Source organism: Phascolarctos cinereus, unplaced genomic scaffold (assembly GCF_003287225.1).
Source record: "Phascolarctos cinereus isolate Bilbo 61053 unplaced genomic scaffold, phaCin_HiC Scaffold_5;HRSCAF=322, whole genome shotgun sequence".
Classification (NCBI taxonomy): domain Eukaryota; kingdom Metazoa; phylum Chordata; class Mammalia; order Diprotodontia; family Phascolarctidae; genus Phascolarctos; species Phascolarctos cinereus.
The window spans coordinates 156,769,108-156,783,843 of NW_027555958.1; the positions used below are offsets into that span (position 1 = coordinate 156,769,108).

Genomic DNA, 14,736 nt, shown 5'->3' on the forward strand with positions numbered 1-14,736 from the left:
GCTTCCTTGCTGTTCCATAATTTTCTCTTACTCTCTCCCCTGCCTGAAATGCTCCCTTTTCTTTTCTCTCTCTTGAGTTTCCTATCTTCAAGACCCAACTAAAATCCCATCTTCTACAGGAAATCTTTACCACCAAGCCCTCTTAATCCTGCCAATTATTTGCTATTTATCACATACACACACAAAGATATATATATATATAGATGTACATGTATATACATTGTATGTATAAAAATAACGTTTGTTTGTTATTTCTCCCATTAGATTGTGAGCTCTTTAAGGGTGGGGACTATCTTTTGCTTCTCTTTATATCTCTAGCACTTAGCATAGTGCCTGGCACATACTTGGTGCTTAATAAATGCTTATTGATTGATAAAGTTTTCTTTATTTACTATTATATTCCAGTAAGGGTTATTGAAGGATTTGAATTATAGTCAGATCTCAAGTGAAAACTGAAATCAAGGAGCAAAAAACCTGTCAACCTCTCCTTTGATACTTCCAGATGAAGGGCATGGTCCTCTCAGCATATAGCATTGTTGACCTGCAACCTTCTGAAAATTGATACTTGTACTGGTTATCTGTGTCACAGGATGAATCTTCAGCAGCAACATTTTTAAGGTTTTATTGATGCCTTATTTTTTTTATTTTTTTTACTATCATTATTTCTCAGCATATATGTACAATGTATCTCTCTTTTTAAAGTTCCTTTAGTCCTTACCAATATTGATGAAGTAGTGATTGGCATGTAGTAAAAGCCTAATAGTTATTGATTGATTAACCAATTAAAGTAATTCTTAATTAGGAGACTTAAAAATAATAAGTCTCTCACATTTATATTAAACTTCTAAGGATATAAAGTGCCTTACTAGAATTATCTTACTTGATATTCTGAACTTCTCTGTAAGGTAGGCAATGAAAGCAGTATTATCCTTATCTTAATGATGAAGAAAGGTCCAGAGACATGAAGTGACCTGCACATGAGCATGCCACTAGAATTCAAACCTAGGTCTTCCGATTCTAAACTCAGTTAGCCTTCCATCCCATTTCTATTTTTTTTCCCTAATTGGACTCATTAAATCGGAAGAGCCAAAGAACATGGCCGATTGATCAATTTAATTTCAAAGGTAAAATGAAATTGCTATACTTTTGAAATTGGGCTTAAGGCACGCCCTGGGGAAAACGAGGCACACTCTATGCATACCTATGGCCCTCGGGTCAGGTAGAGAACTCTAGGAAGTATGTGTACCTGACCAAGTGATATCCATTTGCAGACCCTGGTTTTTGCATTGAAGTGAGGTGAATCATTATTTGGGGGGAGTAAAATGAAAACAAAATGCATCCAGTGACCCAGACTGTATAAGCTGAGTTTGACTGAACACATTAACTGAAAAGCCTTCAAAACTGGTATTTAAAAAACCCAAATAAACTTTCAATTTTTAACAAGTCTCAGTTTAGCAAAGGTTCTTAACCTGGGGTCCATGAATATTAAAAAAAAATGTGCATTTAATAACTTTAAAAATATTTTTCCTTTGTAATTCCATGAATTGTATTTCTTGATTTAAAAACACTGTGAGATGGGTCCATACTGACCAGACTGCTAATGGAGTCCATTGCACACACAAAAAGGTTAAGACCACTTGATTTAAAGCAATTCAAACATTTTCTTCTGTTTTTTTTTTTACTGGATGCTACTGTGTGCTCTCTCCTTCCTTTGTCTCTTCAAAGTGAAAGAAAGGGTCCAATTCTTCTACCTCTAGCATAAGCACTAAGGATTTCCTTTCAAAAATTTACTTTGGCCAACTTGCAACCTACCTCTCTGCCTCTACCTCAGCCATCTGGCTGCCTACCTCTCTGCCTGCCACCCAAGTTTCCTCAATACTTGATAAATTTGTAAGAGCCCAAGGGACACAGACACTGTGAACAAATATCAGATATTTAACTCACTGATGTCAGTGTAGGCACACCTGGAATTGGTTTGGGCACACCATACTCGGTGTGACTTGTGAAGTAGAAGTTTACACCAAGTCTCATTAGTAGTGAGTTTACTGATCAAGAAAAATAGGTCCTCTAGGGAGAAGACTGGATAACTATTTGTTCACATGCCTAACAGCTTTGGGACTTAATCACCCTGGGTCAGCTTTATTTTCCTGTGAAACTCAATTGAACATCGACATCAATATGATTAAATATCTGTGATTTTAAGTCAGGGTGAGTATTTCTCAAACCAACTCAGTACAGAGGTGTAAAAAAAAAATTGTCTATGGCTCAAAGAGATTATTTGCCCAAGGTCAGATAGCTAATGAGTCCCAGGCAGAATTTGAACACAGGTATTCCTAACTCCCAAGTTCAGTACTCTATGTCTGCAATGCCATGTTCCTCTCTGTATTATAACGAAAATCAATAGAAAAAAAATTGTTTCACAAATTGCTTTTCTGGAAAAGCAACTTGTGAGCTCCTTCTATGATGCATCAGTATCTTTGCATATTTGGGAGTCTAAGGAAGGGCTAATAGGGAAACTCATTTGGATTTTAATTGTAACATTCCTCCCCTCTTCAATCTTTCCATTCCCTACAATAGTAGGAGGAAGACCCTGGGGGAGGGATATAGGGAAGAAGCAGAAGGAAACCTGCAAGATACTCAAAGAGGTGGCATCTGAGGAGAATGATATAGGACTCTGACCTTTCCAGGGACAGATAGAAACAGGGAAAGACAAAATGGACCTGCATTTGAGCTGTGGAGTTAGAAAGGAACCTAAAGGACAATTCCCTCTTTTCACAGAGGTTAAGTGAGCTACCAAGGTCACATAAACGGGAAGAAATAGAGGCAGGATTAGAATTCAGATCTTCTGACTTCTCAGCCAGGACTTTTTCCGCTATACCACCTCGCTCCTAGTGGGCTCGTGGCTTCCTGCCCGCTAGCTACTTTCTTTTGAGAAGGCTTAAATAGTGAGGTTTCGCCTTCTGGTGATGAGCAGAAGAAGGTGGGGGAACATGTGGCAGTGAAGAGTACAAGTTGGGGATATTGGAAATAAAAGCAGCTAAGTAACTGGCATCAGGGGGAGAAGGAATCATCTAAGACAAGGAAGAAATCAGCAGCCCAGCTGGATCCATTCACATATACTAAATTCTAATCAAGTAGAGAAGCTGCCATTCACAAAAGAGGCTGGGCTAGGGGAGAGAGGTACCCAACCCTTTGAGAGTCATAGAGAGCATAGCATTATCCCCAGAGCATCCTCTGCTGTTGAGTGCATAAGCACAGACATGAGAATTTGACTGACCCTTCTTGGCCCTTATTATCAAACACAGCCAGGCATTTAATCTGCAATGTTCCTTGGTGGTTTAAAAGTCACATCATTTTAATCCCTTTTTTTAAAAACTGATAATGATGACTATTACTACTACAACCACAACTACAACTACAATTATGACTACCACCCCCACCACTACCACAACTATTATGATGACAACTATTAACAGCTAACATTTATGTATCAATTTAAGGTTTACAAAACACTTTACAAACACTATTTCATTTTATCCTCACAACAACCCTGGAATGCAGATGTCATAATTAGTCCTATTTTTCCGGATGAGGAAATTGAGGCACACAGATGTTAAATGACCTGTCCAGGGTCACACAGGTAGTATCTGAAGCCAGATTTGAACTTGGTTCTTCTTTACTCCAGATCAAGTGCTCTATCCAATCAGTCAATAAATATTTATTAAGTGTATAGTATGCGCCAAGCACTGTGCTAAGCATTGAGAGGAAAAAAAAATTAAAAAGAAAGCCTCTGTCCTCAAGGAGATTATCATCTAACTGGAGCAGGAGGGAAGGAGGGAGTGGGGAGATATCACACAAATGATGAGAAGTCCAAAGGAGTGAAGTTGAGGGGGAAATGAAGAGATGGATGGCCTCAGGACCCTCCATAAATGAGGGTTCTGGGAGGAGTTCTCTACCTCTACCCTCTCCAATGAGAGGGTATGGGTTTCAGTGTCAAGGGAGTACTAATGAGATATGAGTCCATTGTATTACCTAGCTTTAGTTTTAAAGTCTATAATTTTAGAGTTATTTGAGCAAGCAAATGATTAATGGAATTTTTAGTTGGTCAAAAACAATTTCTCTTTGACCTGAGATAAAAAATAGAACAACTTCTACCTTAATCTCGGTATGAGTCGAATTTGGGTGAAAACCCAGAAAGCTGAGGACAAGTGCCCCTGTGATCTGCCATCACCAGCATTGTAACAGGTTGTGCCTCTGAACTAACTGTGGCCTGCTGAATGTACCAGGATCAAAGCCATTCAGAGGTTCTTGGCTCTATTTCTGAACATAACAATTCTTAGTCAAGGATAAAGTCTCATTAAAAATGCAAACTCAGAAACAGATGCAGACAAAATGATAGCTAAGGCATCTGGTGCTGCATAAAAACTGCAACAGGAAACAGATCCATGAGTGGGTAGCATCCTACCAGAGTAAGGAGGCACTCATTGAAATTAGGGCCAATATAAAATGAAATCAGTTAATTTATTTATTAGAATAATATTTTACTAACTTTATTACCTTATATTTACTTATCTGTGTTCCTGCTGTACTCACCACTCTACCCTCACACTCCCCCCCCCCATCACCCAATAGAATGCACATTCCCAGAGGACAGAAAATGTTTCAGTTTTGGTTTTGTGTCTCCAACTATGCTCTAGACTACTCAGCATGGTGTCGTGGATAGAACACTGAGATTAGTCAGAAAGACTCTAATCATGTTCCATCTGGGGGGCTATCTCCAATCGTCCTGATCTATATTTTGCCATTGGACCCAAATGGCTCCCAAGGAGAAAGTGAGGCTGGTGACTTTGCACAGCCCTGCCTCACTTAAATCCAATTCACTTGCAAATCATGGCATCACCTCCCTGATGTCCTGGTCCTCTTGGAGAAGGAAGGACAAACAACAGCGTCAGCGATGATGTTCTCTCTGAAACATACATTGGTCGGGTGACCTGGGCTAGTTATCAGTCTCTCAGAGCCAGTACTTTGCTTGCATAGGTGGAGGAAGTTTCCTAACCCAGTTTCTTACGTCAATAAAATCCCAGGTCTGGATTAATAACCAAACCAAACCAAAACTCCAACCTACTTACCATGGTGCTTCAAAACATGTTTCTTGAAGCAAATTCACGTTCTTAAATTTATATTCTGAGAATGCTCTCCTGTATCGCTGCAAGAGGAAACTATTTTGACATCCAGAAATATGTAAACAGTATTCATTATATTTACTGTGCATATAAATATATGTCTACATATGTAACCATACATATGCATACCTGTATGTGGAAATAGCTTAGCATAGTGAAGAGAAACCAGATCAATGAGTGAACAAGTTGTGGGTTCATAGCCCACCTCTCACATATGTAATACACTGGCTGTGTAATCCAGGTCACTTTAGCTCTCAGATCAAAGTAACTCTCAGACTATTACATTGCAAGAAAAGAGCTAACTTGTATTAGCATAAGGAGTTTCTTTACCCAGAAGCTTCCTGCCTCAATGAAAAACATCTGTGCAGGCAAAGGTGTACCCTATTTAGATTTCAACAAGGTTGAGCCTCAAAGGGTCTCTCTCTCTCTCTCTTCTCTCTCTCTCTCTCTCTCTCTCTCTCTCTCTCTCTCTCTCTCTCTCTCTCTCTCTCACACACACACACACACAACACACACACACACACACACACACAATTTTGGAGCACAGAGATGTTATCTGAAATAGTGAATATGCTTCATACTGAGCCTTGTACTTGGTATGGACTCAATAAAAAAATTGATGAGCAAATACCTTATTTCATTCAAAATTATTTTGGTACCCTAATCTGCCATCAGGCAAAAAAAAAAAATGTGCCTATTTAACCATTAGCTCCTAAGCCAGTGACTGGCTAATAAGTATACCTCTGGCCAATAGCTATATACACAAGCTTCCTGAATTGTAGTTATCAGTCAACAAGCATTGATTCTACTTAGAATGATAGACTCCAATATAAATGGTACACAAATTACACATCCATAAAGCCTGAATATGCATATAGGTTAAATGCATAGATGTAACTTAATTACAGTAAATGTTATTTGGCTATTTCTGGGTTACACATATACATGTGTGTATATATTTACATATGTATGTACATACATACATATGTATATATTTACATATGTATGTACATACATACCTTTTAATCTTTTTAAATACCACTGATAAAGGGGGAAAAAGAACTTGCTGCCAAAATAACATTGGATGTCAGTCTACACAGATTTTTATATTCATAAATCAAATATATTTTCCTCTCCTGTCAAACTTGGCCATTAGCTATTTCTGATTTGAAAAGGTTCGAGTAGGAATAAAGGCTTAAGGGATAAAAGAAGGCACATTGTTTTAATTAATTATCCCTGACATTTCATCTTCCTTAAATGCTTCATGGAGGTGTGAATCTGAATGGCAGACAGAAGTAAAAGGGCTAGAATATCACTCAGATTGATGCAGAGAGTACACTTGATTAAGTGGGTAGAAATGAGGAAACTGCAGTATGGTTCCTTCTCCTTCCCTTATTTCATTTGGCTATTCTAATCAAACCCATTGAAAATTCATTCATTTGACCAGACTGTAATTCAGGGCTGTGACTATTAACTTGATTTAAACTACATTAACTACCTCAATGAGCCGTGTATAAGCATTTCAAATGGTAACATTATCAGTGATGACTAAGAAAGCTGTATGATTTGCCATAAATTAATCGTTAGGCTCCTTGGGTAGCCAGTCTGTTTTAAGTATTGGATTCATCACACTACCACTTAAAGTAGCATAATCTATCTAACGCCATTCACATAAAGATGACATATCTGGGAAAAGAAATGGTGGGAAGTGTTCTTTGTTCCCAAGACTCTGTTTATACAGATATGTTCCAGTGATAACATGCAAGACATATCCAATTTCCTACCTGCAGTGACACATGTATTCTTAAGTCCTGGACTGCACAGAAAATCTGTCTCCTACAAAAGGGTGTGGGCTTGAGGAGTGAGATAGCCAGCCCTCTGAGAGCCACAGAGAGCAAAAGTAGGCTTTTGCCTGTCAGCAGACTAGGGTACCCAAGCCATTTTGAATGTGGTAAATTATTTAATTTCCTTTACTTCTCCCAAGAGTTACATAGTCCCTACCAGTACAAGACTCTGTGCTAGGTAGGGCATTAGAAGCCATCTATGTATTCCATGAATTTTGGTGGGTGTGAGGAGAGCTAGGATGCAAAGGCTCCAGGATAAAGTCTGCAGGAAGCCTGTGGGCAAACCAAGACAGCAAGTCCAGCCTAACCCACACACTCTAGAGTTACTACTTGGATTCTTGTCTTCACCTGGTAGCTGCTGCCAGTGTAATTAACTGTGGCCCAGTTCTGACTTCAGATATCAACAAACTAAGTTCCCCAAAGATATACCACTACACACACACACACACACACACACACACACACACACACACACCCCTTATGAAGAGGCCAGAACAGAAATGATTTAAATTCACTTTAAAAAAATTTATTGATATCTTTTTTTTAACAATACTTTTTTTCTTAATGCATTCCTCCCTCTCTCCCAGAAAACAATCCTTATAACAGTTTTTAAAAAGATGTGTTTGTGTGTATTCAGTGAAGAAGTTCAGCAAAACTAATCAACATATTGAAAAATTTTGATATTATATGCAATATTCCACACCCAAAATTGCCCCTCGGCAAAGAAGCAGGGGGAAGGCTCTTATCTCTTGGTTATTATAGTTTCATATCACTAGGTTTCAGGTGAATTAAATTCACTTTCTAAACAGAAACTCTGAAATACCTCATAGCAAGTGGAAAGAAAAAGAGATTTTAAAAATCATAAGTACATAGGTGGTACAGTTTTACTTAAATTGACATAAAACTCAGTTTTGAATCCTTTGTTTTATTTATACTACTCCTTAGCATAGGTTGCCCCTAGGCCACTTCCATGTTCCCACTTTTTTCAGCTGTTAAGAAACTAGATTCCGAGAGTGAAATAACAAATTAATATCCCCTTGCTATTACTAGGAGCAAAAATATCTCAAGTTCCCTTAATTTGCTGCATTTTACAGAACTACAAACCTCTGCCTGACTCTCAGTTGTGATGCCATTTTCTCTTATTCTTTATTCTGCATTTTTTAAAAGGTTATTCCAAACTGTCTTTTATGTGGGAGGCATGTATTTTCTCATTTTTATCTACTATTCCTAATTTTTCTCTCACAGTGAATGGCACACCATGACTCTGTATTTTTCAGATTGACTCCTTAAAGAAGCCAGAATTGCTTTGCAACAAAATCAAATAAAACAAACAAAATTAAGCCATCATCTACTACAATAAATAAATTACAAAACATAAAACAGATGGTTTTGAGGTGAAGATTCTTGGAGAAGTAGGCGTGTATGAGGGAGCAGAGAATGGTGGAAGCAGCTAAGGCCATGAATTACATCATGGAGGTGTCCTGCCTATAACCCAAGGGGCAGTGAGAAGCCCAGTGCTGAGGACATTATATCCTAGGACCATTTCTTAGACTTTCTGGGCCATTTTAGGATCTACAAGGAAATGCTCAAGGATAAGGTATGGATGCTCACCTACCACAACTTCATGTTCCATAACTGGCATATGTTTCAGAACAAAAAAATCATCAACCTAGGCTCAGGCAATGACATCTTTTGTATGTTTGCAGCCAAAGCTGGAGTCTACAAGCCACTGGGATTGAGTGCTCTGTTATCTCAGACTACTCTATGAAGACTGCCAAGGCCAAAAAGCCAGACCATGTGGTGACTGCTATCAAGGAGAGCGTGGATGAGGTAGAATCATTGATGGACTAAATGGATGTCATCATCAGTGAGTGGACAGGCTGCTGTTTGTTCAATGAGTCCATGCTCAACTTTATTCTACACATTCAACACAAGTGGCTGACCCCTGACATGCTCATCTTTCCTGATGAGGCAACACTACATTACCACCATTGAAGACCAGCAGAACAACAACTACAAGATCCACTGGGGAGTGTACGCCTATAGCTTTGACGTGTTCTGCATTGAAGACATGGCTATCTAAGAGCCTCTCATTAACGTGGTTGACCCCAAGTGGCTGGTGACCAATGCCTGCCTCATCAAGAAGGTACATATCTCCATGATGAATGTGGACAATGTGACCTTCACCTCCTCCTTCCTCCTGCAAGTGAAAAGGAATAACTACATCCATACCTGATCACTTACTTCACTATTGAGTTCACCCACCGGAAGCAAACCATCTTCTACACAGAAGATTATCTCAAGTAAAGACAGGTGAGGAGATCTTTGGCACCACTGGCATGTAGCCCAATATTAAGAACATCAAGTCCCTGACTTCACCATCCACTTGGATTTCAAAGGGCAGCTGTGAGAACTGTCTTGCCCTACTGATTGATTATAGAATGTATTGAGCTGAATTATAGGGGAAATGATATAACAAAAACATGAAATGTAAAATATAAACATATAAACAACTGAAATATATAAAAGGCATCAATTAACATTTTTAAAAATTGGTGAACAATAAATATACATTTGTGTCTGAGTGAATATAATAGTACAAAGACATCTATATGGATCATAAGAAATGTTATAGTGAACTGTATAATCCTCTTTTACAGAAATTAGTTATATTACCTTACTAGATGTTCTGCCATGGAGCTCTATGCATGGGCTATGTAGTACATAAAACAAGATTGCAGTTCGTTTTATCTTCTCTAAATTTACTTTCTCAACCTGAGGGCCTGACTGATCTGTCATTCACTTTTTTTAATTACTCCAATCAAATCTCTCCTAGGCTTTTTTTTTCTTTATGTTCCAAACCTTGTGATTTTGTATGTGTAATTACTTTCATCTTGGTTGATCTCAACTGTTTTCCTTAGATTATTTAAGGAACTTCCATCCTGAAATAGACAAGGATTTGATTTATGTTATATATATGTGCTACACCTATAAAGGGTATTCCAGAAGTCTTAGTATAGTTTCAAGCTATTAAAGATTTTCAGATTTTAAGCTATGAGAGCTTTAAACTTCACCAAGTTTTCTGGAACGTCCTAAAAATGCACAGAGATACTTTTGAAAAGCAAAGGGGAACTGACATTTAAAATGATGGATCAGGATCCAAGAAAGGGGAGCCTCTGTTATTCTTCCCTCCTTGTACTCTATCAGTGCTTTGCTCTTAGAATAAAGTTGTTTAAAAACCAAAAGTCTTATTTTTAACTTTAGGAAACGTATCCTTGGCTCTTCTTTATAGGATCCAAAAACTCAGAAGTCCTGGGATCTTGCCAAAGATCATTTTCTGGCACTAACTTTGCCTATGAACTGATAAGTATTACAACTGGTAATTAGGTACAATTAGGTAAACTCCTGAAGACATCAGAACCCAAATCAATGCCAGGGCGCATCTTGACTTGAGAAAACTGGAGTTCAGTGTTCAAAATGGGTGTGTTCAACAAAAGGGAACTGTGCTTTCCTCAAAAACAAGGGAATAGACAGCAGGTGAGGTAGTCAGGGCTTTCTATTTTCCCTCTCCTTAAAATTATAGGTCTTCAAGCTAGAGGAAACTTCAGAGGTCATCTAGATCAACTGCTTTATTTTATGTATGTAAAACTCAAGCCCAAGGGTATGAAAATGACTTGGCCAAGGTCACATAGACAAAAAGTCTTTAGAGATGGGTTTGGCCTTGCATCTCTGACTCTACTCTCACTAGTTTTCTCTAGTAATTCCTGCTGCCATGTTATCTGGCAGGCTATGCTTCTTAGAATTTCAGTGGCAGGAAAATGATGGGAGGTTGGCTCAACCTTTCCTTGGTGACAGTCATGCACAAGTTCTAAAAGTACCTGGTAATGCCACCTGCCTTTAAAATCCAAAATGTTGGGGCAGCTAGTGGCACAGTGAGTAGAACTCTGGCCTTGGAGTCAGGAGGACCTGAGTTCAAATCCAGCCTCAATTACTTAACACTTACTAGCTGTGTGAACCTGGGCAAGTCACTTAACCTCAATCGCCTCCCAAAAAGCAAAATAAATAAATAAAATCCAAAATGTTAAGCCAAAGAGAATTCACTAGAGTTCATAAGTTTGAATTGCCTGAGTTCAGCGAGAGCACAATAGTAACTGACATTTATTTGTCACCTTAAAGTGTACAAAGTGCTTTGCATACATTATCTTATTTGAGTCTCACAATAAACCTGTCAGATAGGTACTAGAGGTCTCATTTTACAGCTAAAACCAGTTAGGATTCAGGCAAAGGGCCGCACTTGAGGACCACATTGGCCTTGAGGCCAAAAGTTCCCCACTCCTGGACTCTGCCATGATCACACAGTTAGTGTAGGAGGTCAGACAAATTAGTTTTAAATATGGCTTTAACACTTACAACCCCTGTGAACTCAGGCAAATTGCTTGACCTGAGACTTGGTTCATTTATCTGTAAAATGAGGTGGTTGGATGCTATGGCCTTTAAAGTTTCTTTTGGCTGAAAACCTACATTCCCATGATTTCTGACTCTAAGGTCTATCTACCCCAAGAACTTTCTACTATGCCACATTGTCTTTTCCAGAATTACAGAATTTGAGTTGGAGAAGACTTGGGTGGAATGTTGGGGCCCTCTAGGTCCTTAATAACAGGATTTGTTCTGTGAAGTTTGGATTCAGTCAAAGGGCTGCACTTGAGGACCTAGAGGGCCACACATGGTCTCCCACCCCTATTCTAGTCTAACCCACATTCAAAAAGGAATCCATTCAGGCCCTTATCAATTACTTCCCACCTACACCATTGCAATGGCTTGCTGATTAGTCTCCCCAATTCAAGTCTCTCCCCATTCCTGTCAATCCATTCAACTGTGCAATTCAACTTCCTAAAGTGAAGATCTGATCATGTAAACCCTTCCTCCCCACCCACATTCAATAAACTGTAGTGACTTCCTATATCACTTCTAGGACAAGAAATCCTCTGTTTGACATTCAAGTCCCTTCAATAATCTGTCTCACTCCTATCTTTTCAGTTTTCTTAACTCTACTTCTTTCTGCATACTTCAGGGATGGGAAACCTACAGCCTGGAGGCCACATGTGGCCCTCTAGGTCCTCAAGTGAGGCCCTTTGACATTTGGGTTCAATCAAAGGGCCGCACTTGAGGACCTAGAGGGCCACATGTGGCCTCCAACCTGAAGGTTCCCCAACCCTGAAGTCTACAACCAAGTGACACTGGACTTGCTGTTGTTCACAAAAAAACAATCCATTTCCTGGCTCTGAGAATTTTCATTGGCCTTCCCTCATACCTGGAGTGTTCTCCTTCCTCTGTCTCCTGTCTTCATTCAAGGCCCAGCCATAATTCCGTTTCCTATAAGAAGCCTCTCCTGATCCCCCTTAAAGTTAGTGCCTTCTTTTTGTTGAATATGTCAAATTTATCCTGTATATTTGTTTGTACATCATTATTTGCACATTGTCTTTGTATTCCCAGTGCTTGGCACAGTGTCTGACATATATCAGATGCTTAATCAATGCTTATTAACTGCCTGACTACTACTGAGCAAGTAGTCCATAAACTTCTGCTTGCAGATCTCCAAGGAGCTGGAAACTCACCACCTACCTTCTTGCCAATTGAACCAGCATTTCTTAAGTGCTTCTCCTGTACCAAACATGGTGCTAGGATCTTAGGCTACAAAGATTAAAAACAAAATGGGTAATGTGCTCAAGTCACTTAGCTTCTCAGGGTGGGAACAAAAAATAGGCATATTTAAGTGAATTCTATTTTTATCGATTCAGTCATCCAGATCTGTGGCTTCACCTGGTATAGCTAATTCGCAGTGCAGAAATGCTCTTTACCAGTGCAGACTCCAGAAAATGAGTCCTAGAGTTGCCCCAAACTTACAGTGTTTGAGAGATGGTTAAATGTTGAGAAATTAAGTAACTTGCTGAGGGGTCAGGCAGCAGGTATGTGTTAAAGGCAGGCCTTGATCCCAGGTCATCTTGAATCTAAGGATACCCTCTTGCCACTGCCTTCCTCTGCCTTTCAGATACAAAATATTTACAAAATAATTAAGTAAGTGGGAAGCTAGGTGGCACAGTGGATAATACAGTGCTAGGCCTGGAGTCAGAAAGACTCATCTTCCTGAGTTCAGATCCAACCTCAGACACTAGCTGTGTGACCCTGGGCAAGTCACTTCACCCTGTTTGCCTCAGTTTCCTCACGTGCAAAATGAACTGGAGAATGGGGTCATGAAGAGTCACACAACTGTAATGACTGAATAACAACAAAATATGAAAGTAATCTGGTGGTAGCAGGTAAGGGTGGGGTGAGAACAGAGCATTAGCAACCAGAAAGGCCTGGTCCTGGAGGTGGCACATGAGCTAAGCCTTGACAAGAGCTAGAGATTGATGCCATTTAATAGAACCTGTCATGGGATCCTAAGTGGCTTAAGTCCTAACATCTTCATCTTTCCTCGTCAAATTTCCTTATGTCAGAACGAAGAGATTGAACTAGATCACGGGTACGAAACCTGAAGCCTCGAGGCCACGTGGGCCTTCTATGTCTTCAGGTGTGGCCTTCTGACTGAGTCCAAGTTTTACAGAACAAATCCTTTTATTAAGGGCAGTTCTGTGAAGTTTGGATTCAGTCAAAGGGCTGCACTTGAGAACCTAGAGGGCCATGTGCGACCTTGAAGCCGCAGGCTTCCCACCCTGGACTAGATGATCTCTACCTATGACCCTCAATTTGAAGTGGCAAAAAATGCCAATTAAAGTGTAATATTTTAAAATGTATCCAGGGCAGCTAGGTGGTGCAGTGGATACAGCACCGGCCCTGGATTCAGGAGGACCTGAGTTCAAATCTGGCCTCGGACATATAATGCTTACTAGCTGTGTGACCCTGGGCAAGTCACTTAACCCCATTGCCTAGAAAAAAAAATAACAACTTTCCTTTGGGGCAGCTAGGTGGCACAGTGGATAGAGTACCGGCCCTTAAGTCAGGAGGACCTGAGTTCAAATACAGTCTCAGCCCAAACACTTGACACTTACTAGCTGTGTGACCTTGGGCAAGTCACTTAACCCCAATTGCCTAAAAGCAAAAACAAAACAATAAAATGTATCCACACCAAGTTCTGCACTGTTATTCATATTTTCTGAAATAGAGCTATAGAATGCTAATGGAGGAAATGACCTTAGAGATCATTTAGTCCAACCCACACACTTTCATAAGAAAGGATTTTAATGGAGGACTTCATTGATTGATCAGTGTTAAATTTATTTCTCGTGAAGTTCGACATGCTTCCTATCACCTTTGTTGAGAGGACAGAGGGAATTCCTGATTGTTCCCCAGTGACTGGGACTCTCCTCTTGAGTTCCAGGATGATGGATTCTTGTTAGAGGAACTCTCCCTTAAAAGCAAGGAAATATGATTCTATCTACTTTGCCCTCTTTTGGTGTCTTTTGGACCTTTCTTTTTTTTTAACCTTTTACCTTCCTTACCCTCCCAACAAGGGGAAGAGGAAAGAGATTTCTACCCCTCAACCCCAAAAAGCAATGATAACTTACAGCACAAACACACAACAGTGGGAGATTTGTGTATGGCCAAGGAAGCTTGAGACTGGAGATCCTGTCTGCCTTATTCTGTCTCATTCTTTCTTTTTATGAGCACAGGTCAGTGAACGTTGAGATATGGCTGTTTCCAATTTTGTT

General features: G+C 39.6%; 1 pseudogene; it reads left to right on the forward strand.

Moving 5' to 3' along the window:
* Positions 1-8,276: 8,276 nt before the first annotated feature.
* LOC110216493 (protein arginine N-methyltransferase 1 pseudogene) lies at positions 8,277-9,461 on the forward strand (annotated as a pseudogene).
* The last annotated feature ends 5,275 nt before the right edge of the window (positions 9,462-14,736 follow it).